The 22,494-nt window shown below is 43.6% G+C and overlaps 1 long non-coding RNA gene across 1 annotated transcript; it reads right to left on the reverse strand.

Annotated features, from left to right (window-relative positions):
* Nucleotides 1-62: 62 nt before the first annotated feature.
* LOC137519644 (uncharacterized) lies at nucleotides 63-21,186 on the reverse strand. Its single transcript, XR_011021060.1, has 4 exons — nucleotides 21,003-21,186; nucleotides 16,692-16,783; nucleotides 12,906-13,036; nucleotides 63-241 (listed from the first exon to the last, which is right to left on the reverse strand). It is a non-coding gene; the product is annotated as an uncharacterized lncRNA (long non-coding RNA).
* Nucleotides 21,187-22,494: the final 1,308 nt, after the last annotated feature.

Raw genomic sequence — 22,494 nt, forward strand, 5'->3', positions numbered from 1 at the left:
TGTTTAGTGGAACCACATTGTGTATTTATGTTTGAATTTTAAAGTGAACATTTATTGTTGTAAGTAACCACTCTCATATTGCACCCTACAGACAGAGCTACAGTATGGCAAGGGGAAGTTTGCATTTTTCTTGCAATAAAATGAACTTCTGCTGAATCATTCATTGGTTGTGCAGAAGCTGCAATTTCTATGCGACGATAAAGCAGCTGATTTTCTTATGATACATCCACAATGGTCAGAGCTGTAAACGGGAGTAGTAGAAAGACTGTTAGAGACTGGTTTCAAGATAAGACAAACAATAATAAAACCCATAATAAGACTGGTCGTTATAAGATTTCATTTTTGCTGAAAAAGGAGCAATCCCATCAGTTCAGCTCTATGCATTGCAAGGTGTAATGGCAAACATGAATTCTGCATGCTTGCTTTGTTTTCTATGCATCCAATACAGGTGAGTATGCCAAAGCCTTCTACCATGAGCTTAACAATCACCCCTGTGACCCCTGCCATCGCAGGGGGGGCCCAGAGGCTTGGGGGGGGGGGGCTCCTCCTCCTTCTCCCCAACCCCAAGTGCAGCCAATTAGCAAAGAAAACCTCCCAGTTTGCTCTCACAAAAACCATGTGCAGGAGCATTTGTAATGTTTTCCTCCTTCCAGATGCTGCTTAAAGCGGAATACAACCCTGCATTTCAACTTTGCTCTAAAACATCATTTGCAGCATATTATATGCAACGAGCATTTTTTTTTACTAGACCAGCATTGGAAGGGTTACACACAGAGCTTTAAAGTTCCATGGAGAGAACTGCTCCCCGCAGCCGAAGTTTAGATAGATACATTTAAATAAACAGAATGTAACAAGTGAGGAATGTTACACACTCTTTGGCTGTCCTCCAGCTCCTGCACAGTCAGAGAGAGTGAGTCACATTCCACACTTGTTACAATGTGTTTTCTTAAATGTATCTATCTAAACTTCGGCTGTGGGAGCAGTTCTCTCCATGGGACTTTAAAGCTCTGTGTGTAACCCTTCCAATGCTGGTCTAGTAAAAAAAAATGCTGGTTGCATATAATATGCTGTAAATAAAGTTTTAGAGCAAAGTTTAAATGCAGGGCTATATTCCGCTTTAACAGAAGAACACTTTCTGCTGCCATTTGCTAGCTCCCGATCACATGACCTGTATCAGACTCAGGGATCAAGGGGGCCCCATGCTATCATTTTTGCATTTTGCGTCTCGTTATGCCCCTGCCTTCTACCAATCAATCACTCAATCACTGGATTAGTGCAGGTTTTACAGAAGATTATTGAGAGACCATAAAGGGGCACTATGGCGAAAAAGTGTATCATTTAAATTACATGTAAACATAGACAAGTAAGAAGTACATTTTCCCCAGAGTAAAATGAGACATAGACTACTTTTCTACTGTGTTGCTGTCACATACAGTAGGTTGTAGAAATCTGACAGAACGGACAGGTTTTAGACCAGCCTATCTCCTCAAGGGGGGTTTTCAAGACTTACTTTATTTTCAAAAGCACTTAGTGAATGGAAGTTGCTCTGTCCAACTGCCAAAAAACTGCAGCGAGCAGGGAGGCTGGCCAGCATATTTGTATAAATCCTTTTCAGAGAATGTCTTTATAAAGAATAAAGGTCATGCTGAGATGTTAGATTTCTACTGCCTACTGTAAGTGACCGCAACATAGGAGAAAAGTAATTTATGTCTCATTTTACTCTGGGAAAATGTACTTCTTATTTGCATATGGTTACATGTACTTTCAATTTTACACTTTTTCGCCATATTGCCCCTTTAAAGGAAAACCAAAGCTAAAAATAAACTGCTGAAATAACATTTGCATCTATCTATCCTCCTAATGAAAATGACTTTAGAATCCCACATTTATTTTCTTTTTAAAAGTTAAAAAGTAGGTTTCACGTTGTATTGTCATATACTGTAAATGATATAGCCTTTCACGCAGTGTCCCAGAGCTAAAATATATAAACTATTGACCTATTGTATCTATCTATCTATCTATCTATCTATCTATCTATCTATCTATCTATCTATCACTTTTCTGGCTGTAATCCCTGTCAGTGAGGGTTATGCTATAGTCCGAATGGAGAGAAAGTGTCATTTGAATGGATAACACTTTCAGGCAGAAAAAGAAGAAAAGGAACACAGCCTAGTTCTTGTATGCTTGGCACTGTACACAGGGTCGGACTGGGCCACAGTAGTACAGTTTTTTCCCTCGGTGGGCCCCCCCTCCAGGTCTCTGGTGCCCCCCCCCCCCCCCTCCTTGTCTGACAGATTGCTGCAATTGAAAAACAAAATTATCCTGGCGAGCTCCACCTCCTATACTAAACCTCCAAATACTGTGGGTATGCTGCAATAGTCATCAATGTTGTACCAACATGTATCATATCTTATTCCTATATCACACTATGCGCTGCCTCACAGTCCACTATAGATGTGGATATCCAAGTCCCACAGTTCTCAAGTATAATACGCTCCTCTTCACTCTTCAACTCGGTGCGTCTCATGCAGAAAGGGAAACAGAAAGAACAAAAACCTTCATCGCATAGGCTGCCAGAATGTCCGAGCAATCCTCCACCAGCTATCTTTTGTGGCTGGATGCTGGCAAAGTGGACCTACGAGTGAGTTGAAGTTTGCTGGTAGCACTAGATCGTGCACACACGCTGTGGAGCTGTCTGTGATTTGGGCAGCCTATTAATCAGCCTGCGCAATGATGTTTTAACTGTGTTCTTTTTGGGGGAGATTGACCTTGAATCGGAATTGAAGTAAGGAGACAAGTGAATGGTCGTGTGGAATCACGTGCTGTGTTAGCTGTCTGTGGGTCTGGGCAGCCATAGCGTAAGGTGAGAGCAACCACGGCGGTTTGTACAGTGAATGGTGATATCGTTAAAGTTGTGCACGGGCCATAGCTGGTGGAGGATTGTTCGGACATTCTGGCAGCCTATGCGATGAAGGTTTTTGTTCTTTCTGTTTCCCTTTCTGCATGAGACGCACCGAGTTAAAGAGTGAAGAGGAGCGTATTATACTTGAGAACTGTGGGACTTGGATATCCACATCTATAGTGGACTGTGAGGCAGCGCATAGTGTGATATAGGAATAAGATTGCTGCAATTGCTGCCTGCAGCACAAAAATTCTCTTCTCAGTGCTGTAATCACTCATGCTGAGAGCAGTGGCGTAGCTAAGGAGCTGTGGGCCTCGATGCAAATTTTACAATGGTGCCCCCCAAGCACTCTATACATAACAATTGATACGACGCACCAAAACCTGCCAATGGCAACTGCAGTGTCAGAGGTGCAAGAAGGGGATGGGAAATAGCTTCTTAATGATTACCACTATTCAAAGTATCTATAGAAGTGATTATTATGAGCAAAGAACCAATAGAGAGGTAATACTGTAGTTGAGGGAGGGCCCTTCGGGGCCCCTTTGGCCCAAGGGCCCCGATGTGGTGGCAACCTCTGCAAAGTAGGACATTACTTTATATTGAAGGAGGGGACTCTGTGCAAAGTTTTGCTGGGCAGCAGTGTTTTTGAATTACAATGCTGCTAAGATCATGTACATTTGGCCCTGTCCATAATACATCATGACCACGCCCACCTTCCGGTGCATGGTCACGCCCTTTTTTCACCGCAATCATGGGATGTGTGGACCCCAGGTTGAAATTTCTTTGGTGGGCCCCCAGTGTCCCAGTCCGACCCTGACTGTACATATACATTTCTATCTCATCATGTCACATGTCACCTTGGGTACATGTTCCTGCTCTACAACATAGATTCTAGGGCTTAAAAAATGCTATCCAATCCAAACTCAATACTGATATTTACAAAATATACATTTTATGCTTTTTGTAGGACAATTGCCTAATAAAACTTAACTTTTAATTGACATGTAAAGCAGGTTCCACCTGTACTGCATATAAAGCTACAACAACTGGGTAGAAGCATGGGATTTGTGAATAAACCACCCTTTGACAATCACTTGTTTTTCAAAATTGATAGGGTGTTTTGCCGTCTGCCCTCCCGCTATGAATGTATGGCTACAAACACATCACCACAAACCACCTAACCCAACATGTTTCACCGCCATATACTTTAGGGACTTTGTCAGGGGAGCATACAAAGTGCAGCAAGCTATTAGTGCATAAACAAAAACTAGGAAAAAAAACATTCATAATGTCACAGCAACATATGTGGCTCATGGCTATATGTACAAGCTGAGAAAAATGCTGCTGTAAGTTCTAGGATGTAGAATCTATGCCCCGATTAAAAACTATCTGTACGCTGCCGCGCGTTTACGTGCAATATCCCGGGCATGCACAATCTTTTGTAAAAGGGAATGATTGTTGCTACAGCAAATAGAAATGGTCATTCGATAAAGTTAGGCAAAAAAAAGTGACCGTAGCAATAAAATAAAGTGTTTTGTTTTTTGTCAAGTTTTAACCCCTACCTAGCCCAGCCTATTAATCCCTTGTTAACCCCTGCAATACCTATACTTGTTTATACACCGTTAATGACTGCCGCCTGTAGCGATCAGATCACTAGAACAATAGTTTGGTGCCCCAATGCTCTACAGATGCATTGCTCTGCCATTGCCTAACGATGTATCTTTATAGCACTGGGACCCGCCCCCCTCCCCCCGAACTTTCACCCTAGTGCAGTGGTGTAATTAAACTTAATAGGCCCCCCCCCCTGTAAAAATCATAGCATGGGGCCCCCTTGGTTTTCAAAACCCATGAGGGTACGTGATTGGGAGCTGGAAAATGGCAGCAGTTCTGCTGTGAAGCAGCATCTAGAAGCAGGAAAAAATGACAGACGGTCCCACAACTCTGCATGGCAGGAGGAGGTGAAGGGGACAGTTTTGTGAGCAAAAGGGGAGGTTTTTATTGCTAATTGGCTGCACTTGCGGTTAAGGAGAGGGAGAAGGAGGGACCCCAAAGTCTCCGGGGGTGATTGCTACGCTCATGCCCTAGGGCGCATATTCAATCGATACAGATGCGCTGGCTTGGAGTAACAGTCTGCCAAATGCCCCATAAAATGCGGCATATGTGATATCATTGTAATATCGCATCAAAGGAACGCTGGTATTAATACATAAGATAAACAGCCTATACACACAATCCAGTGTGTAGTGGACAGTAGAGCAGAAGATCTGTTGTAGTGGAGACACTCTCTTCCTTGCTGAAGAATAGCTAATCTGATGCTTTGGCAAGTCTTGCTGGGTTTCAGCTCCAGTACAGTTCGTAATAGTAGACTAAGAAACCAGTGTGTTGGAGGGAACCAGCTGTGTAATCAAAGCTGGATCTAAAAAGTCATGTATAGTTCACAACTTCTGTTATTGAACATCATGATAAAGGTTTACCATTTCTTTGGGTTTTTATTGCTGTCCTATAACCGCCCTGGAAATTTGACTTTCTGTCCTGGGAGAGCACGTTGAACTTTCCCCACAACAAATAAAATATTGTTTTTAGTGTGGAGAAAAGTTAGAATCCCTGGCCCATATGCAATTAACTTTTTATCCTGAGTTTTTTCCAAGAAGATATTTTTTCATCTTTCAACACTTTGCAACTGAAAAAGTACTAAAAAGTAGGTGAGAAAGTATTATTAAAATTATTTTGAGTATATGTGTAATGAATAGCGGAGATGCCGCCGCGTGGGCAAGCGGCAGGGCGGCTATCTCTGCGTTCAAGCCGGCTGCTGGTTCGCCTGGTCCTTCTAGTGCACACAGATTGAGAGCTATGCGCGCGCGCGCTAGGCGACAGGACCTTTATGCTAGCAGAAGGGGAGTCAGCTGATCATGCCGATCAGCTGATCCCAGCTATGCTCCGGATTGGCTGAGTGACTGGGGCGGAGCTGTGGAGCGCTCTGGGTATATATAGGACTTGCCTGTCAGTTGCCCCGTGTCTGCTGTTGCGAATGCTTACGTGTGAGTGCTCAGACCCCAGTAAGATCTTACAGTGTGTTAGAACCAGCCGGGGCTGGGAATTCACACTTAGTCAGATTCCTTTGATAGAATTATTGTATTGTGAGACATTACTACTGTTTATGTGTTAGACTAGTTCCCAGGTGTTGAAACCAAGGACTTCACACCTAAGACTAGGAGATTGCTACATTGCTACTGTTTATGTGTTAGACTAGTTCCCAGGTGTTGAAACCAAGGACTTCACACCTAGATTAGGATTGACATATATACTGTTACCTGTCAGTTGGCTGATGGTGTAATGGTTAAGGGCTCTGCCTCTGACACAGGAGACCAGGGTTCGAATCTCGGCTCTGCCTGTTCAGTAAGCCAGCACTAATTCAGTAGGAGACCTTTGGCAAGTCTCCCTTACACTGCTACTGCCAATAGAGCGCGCCCTAGTGGCTGCTGCTCTGCTCTGGCGCTTTGAGTCCGCAAGGAGAAAAGCGCAATATAAATGTTATTTGTCTTGTCTTGTCTTGTCTGTTATGATCTCTGGCTTTCCTGACCACTCTCCTGCTTACTGATTCGGTACTTTTGCCTATCTGATAACCTGTTGCCAACATTTGCCTGTACCCCGATACCAAATCAGTCTTCCGTCTCTGTACCTTATCTATCCGTGTGTTGCCGACCTGGCTTGTCCGACCTTTCTGGCTGTCACTTATTCCTTGGGTGATCAGCCTTACTGTACTGTCCGTGACACTTGCTCTTCAGGTGTTCATTAGCTGCGAGGGTCACCTGCTCCTCAGAAGACCATCTTGCAGCTCAGGCAGTGGTCTCTACCCCTCAGGAGTCCACTGGCTGCAGTACAGTCTGATTCCCAGTCCATTAGGGAATCCTTGGCTGCAGCACAGTCTGATCCCCTGCTCCTCAGGGAATCCTCGGCTGCAGCACGATCACATCTCTCATTTCACCAGTTACCACTCTTGCAGCCCAGTCAGTGGTCCCTGCCCCTCAGGTGTCCACTGGCTGCAGTACCATCTGATTTCCTGCTCCTTAGGGAATCCTCGGCTGCAGTTCTATTATACCTCTCTTTCACTCAATACCATCGCCTGCAGCCCAGCCAGTGGTCCCTGCTCCTCAGGGGTCCACTGGCTGCAGTTCTATCCAAGGTTCCCTGCTCCTCAGGGAATTCTCGGCTGCAGTACAGTCTGTATCTCCTCCACATAGGGAGATCATCTTCAGCACAGTCAGTGGTAACCTGCCCCTCAGGGGTCCACTGGCTGCAGTGCAGTCTGATTCCCTGCTCTTCAGGGAATCCTTAGCTGCAGTAGTGTCTGTATCTCCCGCTCCTCAGGAGATAACTTCCCTGTTTACTGTTGCACCAAACACATTATCACATTGGGTGTCCTGTGTCTAGCTATACTAGTATTATTGGTGATTCTGCAGATCACCACATAATCAGGTATAGCATCTGTAATATTGGTGATACTGCAGATCACCAATAATCAGAAAAAACTCTGTGTTGCTGACACCAATCGTTACAATATGCTTGCTTGCTGGTGGTTTAACCACTTGAGGACCACAGTGGTAAACCCCCCTAAAGACCAGTCACATTTTTGCTAAAATGGCCACTGCAGCTTGAAGGCACAGCTGCAGGGCCGCACAACACTGTACATGAGTGATTCTCCCCCCTCCCTTTTCCCCCCACCAACAGAGCCCCACAGTTGTTTATTTTTTTTTTTATAAATATTTGTTTGCATTTTATATTAAAAAAAAAAACCTTTCCTCTGCTTCCCCCAGCCAGCCTCCCTCCCTCCCCCAGCCAGCCTAGCACAGCAATCGGCTGTGATAGGCTTTAACCTATCACTGCCAATCGCTCTCTTATCCCCCAGGGGGACAGCCGTGTGACACGCTGATCGCAGCGCTGTACGGTGTAAATAGATGGCGATCATGCCGTCTAACAGTCTCCTGAAGAGGGGGCGGAGCTCCGGCCCCGAGCATGAGATGCGCGCACAGCGTGCGCGCGATCTCATGCAAATTAGAGCCCCAGGACTTGACGCCAATTGGTGTTAGGCAGTCCTGGGGCTGCCGCCAGGTTCATGCCCATTGGCGTGATGCGGTCGTTAGGTAGTTAAAAGTCATTTAATTGACAAGTTTGAAAATATCACCTAGTGAAAACTACGGAAAAAAAGTTAATTGCATATGGGCCTCTGTCTCTGTCTTGTTTTGTACATAAAACCTATAGTACTTTTAGTGGGATGGACCAGAATTTCTTCCTAGCAAATCAATAAATAAAGTAACACTTCTGTGCACTAGATTGCCAATAGCCCCCGTATCTGTCACCATTGTGGAGGGCCCAGGGGCTAAGGCGCCCGGTCCTGGAGCAGGTTCCCTGTGTGCACTTCCGCCTCCCAAACTCTGCATTTGCTCATAGGAGTGGGCCCCTTACCCATAACCCTCCAAGGAAAAGATGGGTGCTGGCAGATATTTTCTGGGGGGCAGCAGATTGTAGTTATGTTCCTGATTGTCTAACTATAATGACAGAGTAGTAGTCAATGTTGGGGGTTACAGTCAGATAGATCATAGAGGAAGAATAGTCTTTTTACATAAGGATAAAAGGACACAGCAGGACACATTCATTGTATACTACTGTGCTTACAGCTCTGGCATTAACATTACCGGAATATATGCCAAGCAATCAGTGCTGGAATCGAATGTAAACATCATTAAAGAAGTCCACTGTGGAAACCATTCCAACTAAACATACTCGAATATTTCTGTGCTTTTTACCACCCCTTTCCACTGGCATATTTACATACACTATTCACATAGAATGATGCAACTTATTTTCTGACTTCCTTCATTTTTACAAGTTTGCCAGCAGTTATTTGTGCCAGATAACACCTGTCAAACAAATATCAGCTGGTTGAAGGGATGGATATTAAGAGGATAAGCTGGTATGGATGCATTATGGAAATGATTATTATCATTCATGAGCATGTGAAATAAAAAACATTGCTTACATTTTTCTTTTGATTACCACTGGGACATCGCACAGAAATCCATTACATTGCACTGGAAAAGATCATTTCAGCGGAAATGACTACTTACAAGATAAGATAATAAGAGCACAGTCAGCAGTCGCTTCTTGAAACGTTCATGGTTCATTCAGAGCTCTTTACTTTGTGTACATTTTTAAAGCAAAGCTGAGATACACTTGCGCAATAAGCTGCAGTCGCTCTTGCACAAGCAGTTCCATGCTACTATGCAGGCGTGGCCACGCACTCATGGCTACAGCATGGCCACGCTTGTGCCAGATGAGGAGCGCAGCCCCGATTATCAGCAGGAAGGTCCCGGGTAGCAACAGAAGACCAAAGGACAGAGAGGTTAGCCTCATTAGGATCTGCCTGGGAACCTGGCAAGGTGAGTTTTGCCCTGGCTCTGCTCACCAACTCTGCAATTGCCGTGGCCGGGGGAGGGGTTACACTTGAGTTTCTCCCTCGGCCCGGCATGGAAAGATCAGTTGTCGATCCGATCCGCATTGCCCCCTTTGCCTGTATGGCAGTGCCGGTCCTGGCTTAAATAGTGGATGCAGCATTAGCATCCAACTGATTATTTTAATGGACACCTGCAGTTAAAGGGATATGGAGGTTGCCATATGTATTTCCTTTAAAACAATACCAGTTGCCTGACAATCCTGCTGATCTTTCATGCATCTGTAGTCTCTCAATCACACACCTGAAACAAGCATGCAGCAAATCCAGTCAGACTTTAGACTGAAAAATCTGATCTGCATGCTTGTTCAGGGGCTTTGGCTAAAAGTATTAGAGGAAGAGGATCAGCAGGGCGGCAGGGCAATTTGCCTAGTTAAACCACCTCCCGTACTTCAGGATGAGTAACTACATCCCTGCATCTTTCCATATCTTCTGGATTATCTTCTGGATGTAGCTACTATGTCCCTTGCTGCTGCACACTTCCACTCGCCCAAACAACCCCCCCCCCCGCACGCGCTCGTTACTCCGTAGCCGATCGCTAGACGATAGATCAAACAATGGGAACACGGTTCCCATTCGTTGATCTAAGTCCCGGTGTGAATGACCTTCAATGAGATGGTGTCACCATTCACAAAAAACGATACTTACATGTCCACGCATTACTTCTTGTTTGGGTAGTAATACTACGCATATGAAAGTTTTGTGCGAGTACATCTTGTGGGAAAATAGTAAACTTACATCGTACAAACATTTTTTTTTTATTAAAAGCCATTTTTGTACCTTTAAAATTAAACCCTTACCTCCCACACTCCCCAATAGTAGTTACCCCCAATTTTTTTTGTAAAAAAAAAAAAATAAATTAAAAAAAAAATATATATATATATGGATCTGATCTGCAGATGATTGTCCATTAAACAAGGTGTGTATGAGGTCTCCTTTTGCATGTGTACAGCATCTCAGTTTGCAAATATTTTTATCTGATGGCTGTACTCAGTTTAATAGGATACAGATAAGGCAAAAAGTCCAGGTCAGAACACCAATTCAAGATGCAGATTGCTTCAATGTATTGCTTCATAAGCACATGGTAAAGAGCTGAGCAGCGCTACTTAAAAACAGATGAATGCTTACCTGCAAAAGTGTGCAAGCCCCACTGGTGGGATAAAATACACACTGAGCACACACATGACCTGTCTACCGCTTGGAGGATGTTGGTTTCCTCTAACAGCTTGCATGCAACTTGTTAGGTACTCGTCCCTCCCACTGTCGTAGAAGTCTTTCCTCCATGGGAGGGGACCTAACACTAACTAAATTATACCTATGTATATGCATAGCCTGGGCGCGCTACCAAGTAAAATTGAAAATTGCGTAAAAAAAGTGGGATCAGCGCATCACCAGGCCGCCACCGATTGGCTTCAACTCAGAGATGCGCTGAGCCCCCCCAGAGACTGCAAACGCACCTTGAACCAAACAGAAGCTCTGCATATACACCAAAAGCAAAACTGTTAAGTGGGAGCAGCTGGCCGGAAATAAATTGAAACATAGTAAAGAGCTGAGCAGCGCTACTTAAAAACAGATGAATGCTTACCTGCAAAAGTGTGCAAGCCCCACTGGTGGGATAAAATACACACTGAGCACACACATGACCTGTCTACCGCTTGGAGGATGTTGGTTTCCTCTAACAGCTTGCATGCAACTTGTTAGGTACTCGTCCCTCCCACTGTCGTAGAAGTCTTTCCTCCATGGGAGGGGACCTAACACTAACTAAATTATACCTATGTATATGCATAGCCTGGGCGCGCTACCAAGTAAAATTGAAAATTGCGTAAAAAAAGTGGGATCAGCGCATCACCAGGCCGCCACCGATTGGCTTCAACTCAGAGATGCGCTGAGCCCCCCCAGAGACTGCAAACGCACCTTGAACCAAACAGAAGCTCTGCATATACACCAAAAGCAAAACTGTTAAGTGGGAGCAGCTGGCCGGAAATAAATTGAAACATAGTAAAGAGCTGAGCAGCGCTACTTAAAAACAGATGAATGCTTACCTGCAAAAGTGTGCAAGCCCCACTGGTGGGATAAAATACACACTGAGCACACACATGACCTGTCTACCGCTTGGAGGATGTTGGTTTCCTCTAACAGCTTGCATGCAACTTGTTAGGTACTCGTCCCTCCCACTGTCGTAGAAGTCTTTCCTCCATGGGAGGGGACCTAACACTAACTAAATTATACCTATGTGTATACATAGGTATAATTTAGTTAGTGTTAGGTCCCCTCCCATGGAGGAAAGACTTCTACGACAGTGGGAGGGACGAGTACCTAACAAGTTGCATGCAAGCTGTTAGAGGAAACCAACATCCTCCAAGCGGTAGACAGGTCATGTGTGTGCTCAGTGTGTATTTTATCCCACCAGTGGGGCTTGCACACTTTTGCAGGTAAGCATTCATCTGTTTTTAAGTAGCGCTGCTCAGCTCTTTACTATGTTTCAATTTATTTCCGGCCAGCTGCTCCCACTTAACAGTTTTGCTTTTGGTGTATATGCAGAGCTTCTGTTTGGTTCATAAGCACATGGATATCCATGTGCTTATGAAGCAATAAATTGAAGCATTCTGCATCTTGAATTGGTGTTCTGACCTGGACTTTTTGCCTTATCTGTATGACTTTGGGTACTCGGACTCGGTGCCCACAGGTTGCAGCACCCACACTTTGGTCAAGGTGTGCCACCTCTGCACCACAACTACAGTTTAATAGAATAGACTGTGTAGAGCATGGCTTTTATACTACTTGAAATGTGGTAAAAATGGTCTGTGATCTTTCATTTTCTCATGTGTATACTTAGCTTAAGCCTGGTACACACATCCAATTTTGATTGGACAATCATTAGCCAATTGTACCACCTGCATGTAGTAAGAGGCCATCATATTTAGAATACTATGCACATATTGTGTGGGTAAGCGCTCATACTACATGGAGGTGGTAAAATTGGCCAATTATTGACCAATCAAAATTGGATATGTGTACTAGGCTTTATTCAAAAGAATCCGAAACAAATTGTAAAATGCATCAGTTCTAGGTAGGTACCAATAAGAGTTCATCTCTAAATTATTATGGCAATAGTGAAGTGATATTGCGTTGATTGCTTTGGGTTAAAATATATATTCTCATGAGCTTTCCTCTTAGCACTGCATTACTGAACAAGTCTACAAGAGTTAACAAGCTTTTCTTTGCCACTTTTTATGTCAACAATGCACAGAAAGACCAGAAGTAGATGAATTCAGGCCTAGATCCCACAGGATTTATTTTTTCTTTACTTGTCAGTTTCTGGACTTTACGTGTGTTCTGCATGAATGCCCGTCCTTGTTATATGGTCTAGAGTCGGCCATTAAAATGGCCAATACAGTTAAATGCAGCCAATACTTTGACTCCTTTTTTGTATCAGAAGATAACCTAGCATTATGCAGACGTTCTTTATGTTGGCATTTTATGTATAAAGTGTACCTGCTCTACAATTCTTCTCTATCTTCTCAGCTGGAATCCCAGAATATAATAAATGCAGCTTCTTGTCAGTTCTGGTTATGAATCAGATTACCGTCCAATGGGGTATAAAATCCTGTGGTGCATTGCTGCCTCTTTGGAAGAGATGGATAGAAGGGACCTTTACTGAATCGCCAGGCTATCAGATGAAGCATTTGTCAAAAGTACAGTAAAAAGGGATTAAGAAGAGTACATTAAAAAGTAAAGAGCAAAAGTAACTATTGTACCGGGCCATTTGAAAAAAAAGGCAGTATTGTGCAGTTTTCCTTTCGGCCGTCAATAAATTGAGCCTGTGCGTAAATGACTGTGGAAAAGTGTTGCTCTTAAAGCAGATTTGAGGTGAAAAACTAACTATAACAAGTAACTTGTCTATTTATCTTATCTAAAGTTTACATAGTTTACTTAGCAAATCTAGCTGCAAACAGCTTCAGAAGTTAATGATTATGTATTCCTGTGATACAATGAGGGCAGCCATGTTTTGTTTGTCACATTGTCACAGGCTGAGGGCTGAAGATGCTATCAGCTTGCCTGTGTGTAAATTCAGTCCCCTCTCCTCCTCCCTCCTCTCCTCTGCCTCTGAAATCAATGGCTAGTAACCTCCTCCTCCTGCCCAGACTGAGCTCCCAAAAGCCCTTGCTACAGTGCCAAGGCACAAAAGGAGCTGTGGGCAAGGCTTGTTTAGTTTATAGGGAATTCGAATATTAAAGAGACTCTGAAGCGAGAATAAATCTCGCTTCAGAGCTCATAGTTAGCAGGGGCATGTGTGCCCCTGCTAAAACGCCGCTATCCGCGGCTAAACGGGGGTCCCTTCACCCCCAAACCCACCCCCGCAAAACTTGGTCGTAAACTTGGTCGTGAAATGTTTTCTTCCTGGAGGCAGGGCTAACGGCTGCAGCCCTGCCTCTAGTCGCGTCTATCAGATGCGCATCGCCGCCTCTCCCCCGCCCCTCTCAGTGAAGGAAGACTGAGAGGGGCGGGGGAGAGGCGGAGGTACGCGTCTGATAGACGCGCATGAGGCAGGGCTGCCCCAATGCGGAAGCGCTCCCCGGCTGCACGGAGGGGATTTGGGGGTGAAGGGACCCCCGTTAAGCCGCGGGATGGCGGCGTTTTAGCAGGGGCACACATGCCCCTGCTATCTATGAGGTCTGAAGCGAGATTTATTCTCGCTTCAGACTCTCTTTAAAACATAACAAAAAAAGTATTTGGCTTGAGCAATGCCCTATAAACTATATGACAGGAACACAATTATGCAATGAGTAAAAGTTTATCTCGGATCCACTTTAGGGTCTGTCATTGTGTGGTACCAATTTCTTAACAAGTGAAGGTTTCAGCTGAGTTTTATGTGCAACTTTTGAATTCTGCTATTGAGGTTTTTGTTTTTTTTGTTTGTTTTTCTTGCACCTTTCTACTATTAGCAGTTTTTAATGACTAGTAGAGCAACATGACTTTTCAAAGTAGTTTAACCTCCCTGGCGGTAAGCCCGAGCTGAGCTCGGGCTATGCCGCCGGGAGGCACCGCTCAGGCCCCGCTGGGCCGGTTTGCATAATTTTTTTTTGTTACACGCAGCTAGCACTTTGCTAGCTGCGTGTAACCTCCGATCGACGCTGCTACCCTCCGATCCGCCGCTATACCCGTCGCCGCAGCCGCCCCCCCCCCCCCCCCAGACCCTGTGCGCTGCCTGGCCAATCAGTGCCAGGCAGCGTTGTGGGGTGGATCGGATTCCCCTTTGATGTCACGACGTCGATGACGTCGGTGACATCATCCCGCCCCGTCGCCATGGCGACGGGGGAAGCCCTCCAAGAGATCCCGATCTCTTGATCTCCGTTCGCCGAAGGCGATCGGAGGGGCTGGGGGGATGCCGCTCAGCAGCAGCTATCATGTAGCGAGACATTGTCTCGCTACATGAAAAAAAAAAAATTAAAAAAAGGTATTTGCTGCCCCCTGGCGGATTTTAACAAACCGCCAGGGAGGTTAATGTAGATAAATCACAAGGCACAGTTGCTGTGGTAATGGTTTTTAAGTTTCTTGCTAATTAGCAGTTTTAGATAACTATTCAAAGAGCTGTTTGTTAGTGCGAAATATGGTATGTGAATTTGTTAAGAAACTTTACGTAACATAGGGGTTGATTTACACACAGTCAGCACACGGCTATTTAACAGATACTTTAGCCAGTTTCGTAACACATATTGCACAAATAACGCAACCCACGCTGTCTTGATAACACTCTATGGAGCTTATTCACGTAATAGCAATATAATTGCAGTGTGTAGGCAGTGTCCTACAATTTTACCAATACTTAAAGCGGGATAAATCTCTGACATAATATGCAATAAAAACATGTTTTCCTATTTTTTATTACTCATACAGTTCTCATATTTGCTTTTGTGCACAAGTATTATTGTCCATTTACAAATTATACGTTTCCAAAGTACAGTTTATCTGCTCTGGAAGTTGCCATTGCATTTTTTGCACAGCTACACATACACTGCATAGCAATGTTTCCAAATAGTAGCTGTATAGCTGCTAAACTAGTATAAACAAGACAATGTTATCACGTAATTTCGAATCTAACTTCTCTAATTTTAGCAGTAAGCCTCCCACTGAAGAAGAAAGTGCTGTGTTAAACTGTTTGAATGCTGCTCTGCTAGCAATTTTTTTTCTGGTAGTAAGTTTAAGGCTGTAAATAATCTTTTACAGCAAAGAAGAAAAGCAGGGTTTCATACCACTTTAACCAGTTATGTAGCAAATGTTGCTAGTGTACCTCACATTATGCAAGTAATGTATTGAGGAAATTCAGTGTAGCTAATGGAATCACCTAGCTCTGAGGGATGTGTTTGGTAGAACCTTCTCAACGGGGCCTTATTAATCATATGATATACTAGTGCTCAGGCCCAGTTCACCAATGCCGAGTCACCACAGGAGCACCAAATTTTAGCATAATGAATTGTAAAAAAGTATCTTATCTCTAGTTGTCATATACTAGTGCTCAGGCCCAGTTCACCAATGCCGAGTCACCACAGGAGCACCAAATCTACACATAAAAGGATCCAGGCTGCTGCAATAAGCTGTATTGTATCTAAGAGTTTTTAGCTAAAATAAGCTTATGGGCAGCAGCTTGGGTTGTGCCATCTCATCATTTGCTTTTGGATCCTTTTTAAGCATAGGCATACCAGGCAATTTTGTAGGGCACTACCAGCTAGCGAGGGTTCCAAAGACACATGTCCAGGGCCGGATTTACCATAAGGCAATGTAGGCACGTGCCTACAGGCGCCTGATGATGGAAAGGCGGTTTACTCCCTTCCCCGAGTGTCTCCCTCCCTCCTTCCCTATTCAGAGTCCTGGTGAGTGTGTAAATGCCAAATGAGAGGTTATTTAACCAGCTGTCAGCATTCCACTGATGAGACGACCCTTCAGCCAGGGCACCTCTAGCTACTTAATACTGAGGTACCTCTTGCTGCCTAATACTAAGGGGCACATGTAGCAACTACTGTATACCAGGCAGGGGAAGTAGGGAGAAGGTGACAGCTGGGTCAGCCAGCACCCTTGTGGTGCAGTTCGGTGGGGGTTTGTAGGTCCATGGAAGGTGGAGTTTAAGGTGTCAGGATATCTGTGCCTATAGGCTCCTGTGATGTAAATCTGGGCTTGTACATGTCAAACACTGTTTTCTTTATGAAATTATCTATATAACTGTGACTACATCATAGAAAGCATAGAATTCAACAGTGGTCTAAATATTGTGCAAAATCTTACCACACTTTGGCCCCAATACAATTCACCTTTTCTCCTAAGTTTTCTCCTAGGAGATCATTTTTTTATCTTCTGTTTGAAATAACTTTTGTGCTCTGCAATTAAACAAGTAGCAAAAAGTAAGTGAAAATGTAATTGACAAACGTACAGTAATTGTGTTTAAAGCGGTTTAAAACCCGGACATAATATTCAATAAAAACATGTTTTCCTACTTTTTATATGCCATACGGTTATCATATTTGCGTTTGGGCATAAGTACTATTATTCATTTGGAAGTTACAGTATAGGTTCCCAAAAGTACCGTTTTTTGCTTTGTGAGTTGACTTTGCATTGTATTAATAACTGGCTTTAATCATTCATTCATTCAGGCAAGAAGTTTTGAATCAGGATGACCTACTTTGAAGTTTGAAAATATACCTTAGGAGAAAACGTAGGAGAAAAAGTTAATTGCATATGGGCCCATGACCTTTGTTCAATTCACTTTTTCTTCTACGTTTTTAACCCACCAGGAAATAGAGATGGCCCGAACAGTTCACCGGCGGACAGTTCCTGGCAAATTTGGGCTGCTCGGCAGTCGTGTTTAACCACTTCACCACTGAGGGGTTTTACCCCTTGACCACCAGAGCAATTTTCACCTTTCAGCGCTCCTTTCATTTATTCGTCTATAACTTTATCATTACTTATCACAATTAAACGAACTATATCTTGTTTTTTCCACCACCAATTAGGCTTTCTTTAGGTGGGACATCATGCCAAGAATTATTTTATTCTAAATGTGTTTTAATGGGAAAATAGGAAAAATGTGGGGAAAAAAATCATTATTTTTCAGTTTTCGGCCATTATAGTTTTTAAAGTGAATGTTTACCGTTTTTAAAAACAAAAAGTCAGATACTCACCTAAGGAGAGGGAAGGCTCGGTCCTAATGAGCCTTCCCTCTCCTCTCCCGGTGCCCGGTCCCGCGCAGGATCCCCTGTGGCAGTATTCGACCAGTTCGGTCAAATACTGCCACTTCCGCATGCCGAAGGGAGCTTTCGGAAGGCTTCGGGAGCACTCGGGCTCCCGATGACGCGGCCGCTCCATACTACGCATGCGCGAGCGCCCTCTATGATGCGCTCGCGCGTATGTAGTATGGAGCAGCCCGTCTTTGGAAGCCCGAGTGCTCCCGAAGACCTCCGAAGTCCCTGCGGCAGCGGACGCGAACGGGGGAGCCAGCGCAGCACCGAGGGCACCGGGAGAGGAGAGGGAAGGCTCATTAGGACCGAGCCTTCCCTCTCCTTAGGTGAGTATCTGACTTTTTGTTTTTAGAAACGGTACCCACTGGCTTTAAATAATGCATGCTGCTGTAATTAAAACCCATGAAATGTATTTGCCCTTTTGTCCCGGTTATAAAACCGTTTAAATTATGTCCCTATCACAATGTTTGGCGCCAATATTTTATTTGGAAATAAAGGTGCATTTTTTTCAGTTTTGCGTCCATCCCTAATTACAAGCCCATAGTTTATAAAGTAACAGTGTTGTACCCTCCTGACATAAATATGTAAAAAGTTCAGTCCCTAAGGTAACTATTTGTGTATTTTTTTTATTGTACATTTTTTAATTTTTTTTAATTACAAAAAAAAAAAATTGGGAGTGTGGGAGGTAATGAGTTAATTTTTTGTGTAAAAGTAATGTATTTGTATGTGAAAAATGTTTAGGGTGTAGTTTTACTATTTGGCCACAAGATGGCCACAGTAACTTTTTATTTTAATGCGACCTCCAAGCGTCTTTCCGGACTCTTGGAGGAAGTACTAGGAGGCTGGGTAAGTGGTTTTTTTTTCACAATGGTCGCGCTGCTCATCGGAGAGCAGCGGATCATTGCGGGGCTTAGATCAACGAACGGGAATGGATTTTCCCGTTCATTGCTCTCCGGGCGAGCGGCAGGCGGCTTGTTTATGAGCGGCTGGCGGCGTGTTTACGAGCGGGAATGCAGGCAGCGGCGGGAGTGCGGAAAGTACGGATTTCTCCGTCCCTGGGGGTTAAAGGATGGAAAAAGGGACGGAGAAATTCGTACGGGCGGGGGTAAAGTGGTTAAAGTGAATTTAAAAAAAAAATTGGCATTCACATTTTACATTAAAGTCAATGACCGCTGATTTTAGCGGTTAATAGCAAAGCCCCCTTATGCGCTAGAAACACCATATTTGTAGGGTATGTGGAAGAGGACAGTGGGTACAAGTAGGCATGGGCTCATGAGTCCAGAAGGACTCGAATTTGGTATTCAAATTAAGTCTAATGACTTCACCTGTGACCACAGGCAATGGGGTTAACTTATCCAGAAGTCTTTGGTCTCGTCTGCATTTCATTACACGTCATAGGCTTAACCTCCTTGCCGGTTATCCCGAACACAGTTCGGGGTAACCTGCGCAGGAGGATTTCTCAGGCCCCGCTGGGCCGATTTGCATATTTTTTTTTCCTACACGCAGCTAGCACTTTGCTAGCTGCGTGTAGTATGCGATCGCCACCGCTCGCCGCCGATTCGCCGCTACCCGCCGCGCGCCGAGCCGCCCCCCCCCCCCCCCACCCCAGACCCCTGCGCAGCCTGGCCAATCAGTGCCAGGCAGCGCTAAGGGGCGGATCGGGATTCCCTCTGACGTCACGACATCCATGACGTCGGTGACGTCATCCCGCCCGGTCGCCATGGCGACCGGGGAAGCCCTGCAGGAGATCCCGTTCTCAACGGGATTTCCTGCATACTCTGATCGCCGAAGGCGATCGGAGTGGGTGGGGGGATGCCGCCGCTCAGTGGCTATCATGTAGCTGCTGAGCTCGCTACATGATTTAAAAAAAAAAAAATTAAAAAAAGTGCGGCGATGCCTCCTTGCCGGATTTTTTAGAACGGCAAGGAGGTTAATGAAAGCCCCATTCCACTACCCACTAACATGCTTTCTCCTTCCAGCTTGAAAGAGGAAGCGTGGTAATGAGTCTTGGAACGCAACTTTCATTGCGCCAATGACGCGTAATGAAATGCAGATGGGACCGAAGACTTCTGGGTAAGTTAACCCCCCATTTCCTGTGGTCACATGTGAAGTCATTAGACTTCATTTGAATCCCGAATTCGAGTCCTTCTGGACTCGTAAGCCCATGCCTGGGTACAAGAGGAAAAACATTTTCAAAAAGACCTTATAGTTATTGAGAAAATCAATTTTAAAGTTTTCCTTCTGAGTGTGGGAAATGTTTGAACGGCTGCCGAATTTAGCAATTAAAAGCAAAGCCCCCGTATGTGCTACAAACACCAAATACTCAAGACTATTTTTACAGCACTTTTTCATGTAGTTTTCGATACCTTTTCCTTCACAGAGTGCTGAAAACTTATTTTAAACAGAAGGTGAAAAATGATCTCCTAGGAAAAACTTAAGAAAAATGAATTGAATAAGGGCCTATGAATTTATAATAAAGCACTGTTAGCTTTGTGTATGAGTATGTAATTTATTGCCATGTAGTAACTGTTGCCTAATGGTTTGCAGATTATTGCTATCAATATTATCAATGTTAATAACCCCCTCTCCATCCTGGCCAGTAACCTCCAGAGGAGACTCTACCTTGTTCAAGGTTTTGGCACTACTTTTGGATCATAGGGTAGAGATCTTCACTCTGTATGGTGTAGTAGGCAGAGTACAACCAGTTATCAAATTACAACCTCTGCCCACCTTCAAATTGTATTACACTAACCACTCCCTCTGCCTGGTCGCAAAAGTTAAGTTTAATAAGAAAAATGATCTGAAATACTATTGTACACTTTTCACTGGTGCTGGTCTTTCTTGTCCCCTAAAGACCAATAAACTCTTGTGTACATATTGTAAGAGTCAGCAAACCAGACTCCCCCCACCACTACCCTCCTCCATAGACACCTGTGTGGAGATGAATTGTGTAGCATAATACAGAAAGCCATTTGAATATATTTCTACAGTACATACTGGATGCATAATAAATGTTTAATTTGATGACTTTTCTGGGATAAGTAACTACACTTTTACTTAAAGAGAAATTTAAGCATAAAGGGGAAAAAACAAATCAATACATTGCAAAGTGAGAAGTTAAAAAATATAAGGGAGATAAAAAAATAATTGATATTTGCTGTATAATTTGTTCATATATTTCATATAGAGTATAAGGTGCGCTGGAAAGTACAATGCATATAAATTGACACCTGCTACAGTTCCCCTTAATCCATAAAGGGGAACTGTAGCAGGTGTCAATTTATATGCATTGTACTTTCCAGCGCACCTTATACTCTATATAGATTATCCTTTCTGAGGTGGGATAAGGGGTATAACCCACCTATTAGGTTGCAGCGGGAGGAAGTGTGGATTTGCCGATCCGGTGTGATTGGATTAGCGGGTTAATATTTCAGGGTCCTGAACACCCCATTGGAAACATTCATTTTGTAATTACTAGCAGCGCCCTCTAACTTCTATATCTGTTCATATATTTCGATTCACAATGAACCAGCACATCAGCATCTTTACTATTGGAAGACATGAAAAAAAGCAGACAGCACCAACTGCCATTATCTATAACCACAACTTCTAACAATGTGATAGGCTGAAAGACTGATTTTTTTTTAGATATACATTTTCACAGAGGGAGATACTGGTTGCTTGGAAACAGATGTTATTTTCCACAATGCAACAAGGTTCACAGATGGGAAACTATCACACCGTGGGAGGGGTTTCTCCCCAATATCTGCCGTACAGACATCCCTGATGATCTATTTAAGAAAATGTAAATATTTCTCATGGTATAAGGGGTATCAGCTACGGATTGGGATGAAGTTCCTTCCTTGGTTACAGTTCCTTTTTAAACTATCACAACAAATTCAGTGTAGAAAATGAACAATTACAAGGAAATTAGGAAATTATCAAATATTTTTTTTTCTTTACACCACCATAATTGCATATTTAAAAACAATCTATGCTTCCATATTTCACTTTTGAGAGATGGTGAAATAGAGGCAAAAGCTTTGCTTTCTACTAAAATAAACCAACTAAAGCCCATAAAAATGATAAGTAGCGCAACATTTAGAGTTATGTATCTGGCGAGTTCTCCTTGTGTCTACCGATTCCAAATCTAATTAAGACTTTTACATCTCATTAGCGTTGATAAAAATGTAGTATCTGCCTCATATACCGCAATATTACAGTGAATTCTACGGAAGAATTATGCTCATAACCTAAAGCAACAGATGGAAAAGGCATTACATTACCATTTATTTTCTATTTATAGCGAGTAATGAGGTTGCTGGTTGATGTTCAAAAACATCAACAAAAAAGTTTCTAAATGGCCGTCTGCTGCATAATTCAGTTTTTCTTTATGGTAGAGCCTGCCAGATGCAGCTCGCTGCTAACACATTCTCATACAGATTGCTGGCAGCTGGCATGGATCTTTATTGCAAATGGAAGGTGACCATAAATATAAGCATGCAATTACATAGTGCTCAAAGGGGATGAAGTATTAGCTAACTCTATGTTGAAAAGTATGTTGAAGTGGCATACACATTACACACACATACAGTATACACATACATACACAAGCATACAAACGCACACATACATACAGTACATACACACACACACACCAGTCACCCAATAACCAGTATGTACTGGTGTATGTACACACCAGTACATACACACTTACAGTAAATATAATACACATATATACATGTACACACACACAGTCACACACACACACACACACACACACTATACACGTACATAAACTCACACATACATACATACATGCATGCATTTATATATGTATACTAGCTGATGGC

Source organism: Hyperolius riggenbachi, chromosome 5, assembly GCF_040937935.1.
Source record: "Hyperolius riggenbachi isolate aHypRig1 chromosome 5, aHypRig1.pri, whole genome shotgun sequence".
Classification (NCBI taxonomy): domain Eukaryota; kingdom Metazoa; phylum Chordata; class Amphibia; order Anura; family Hyperoliidae; genus Hyperolius; species Hyperolius riggenbachi.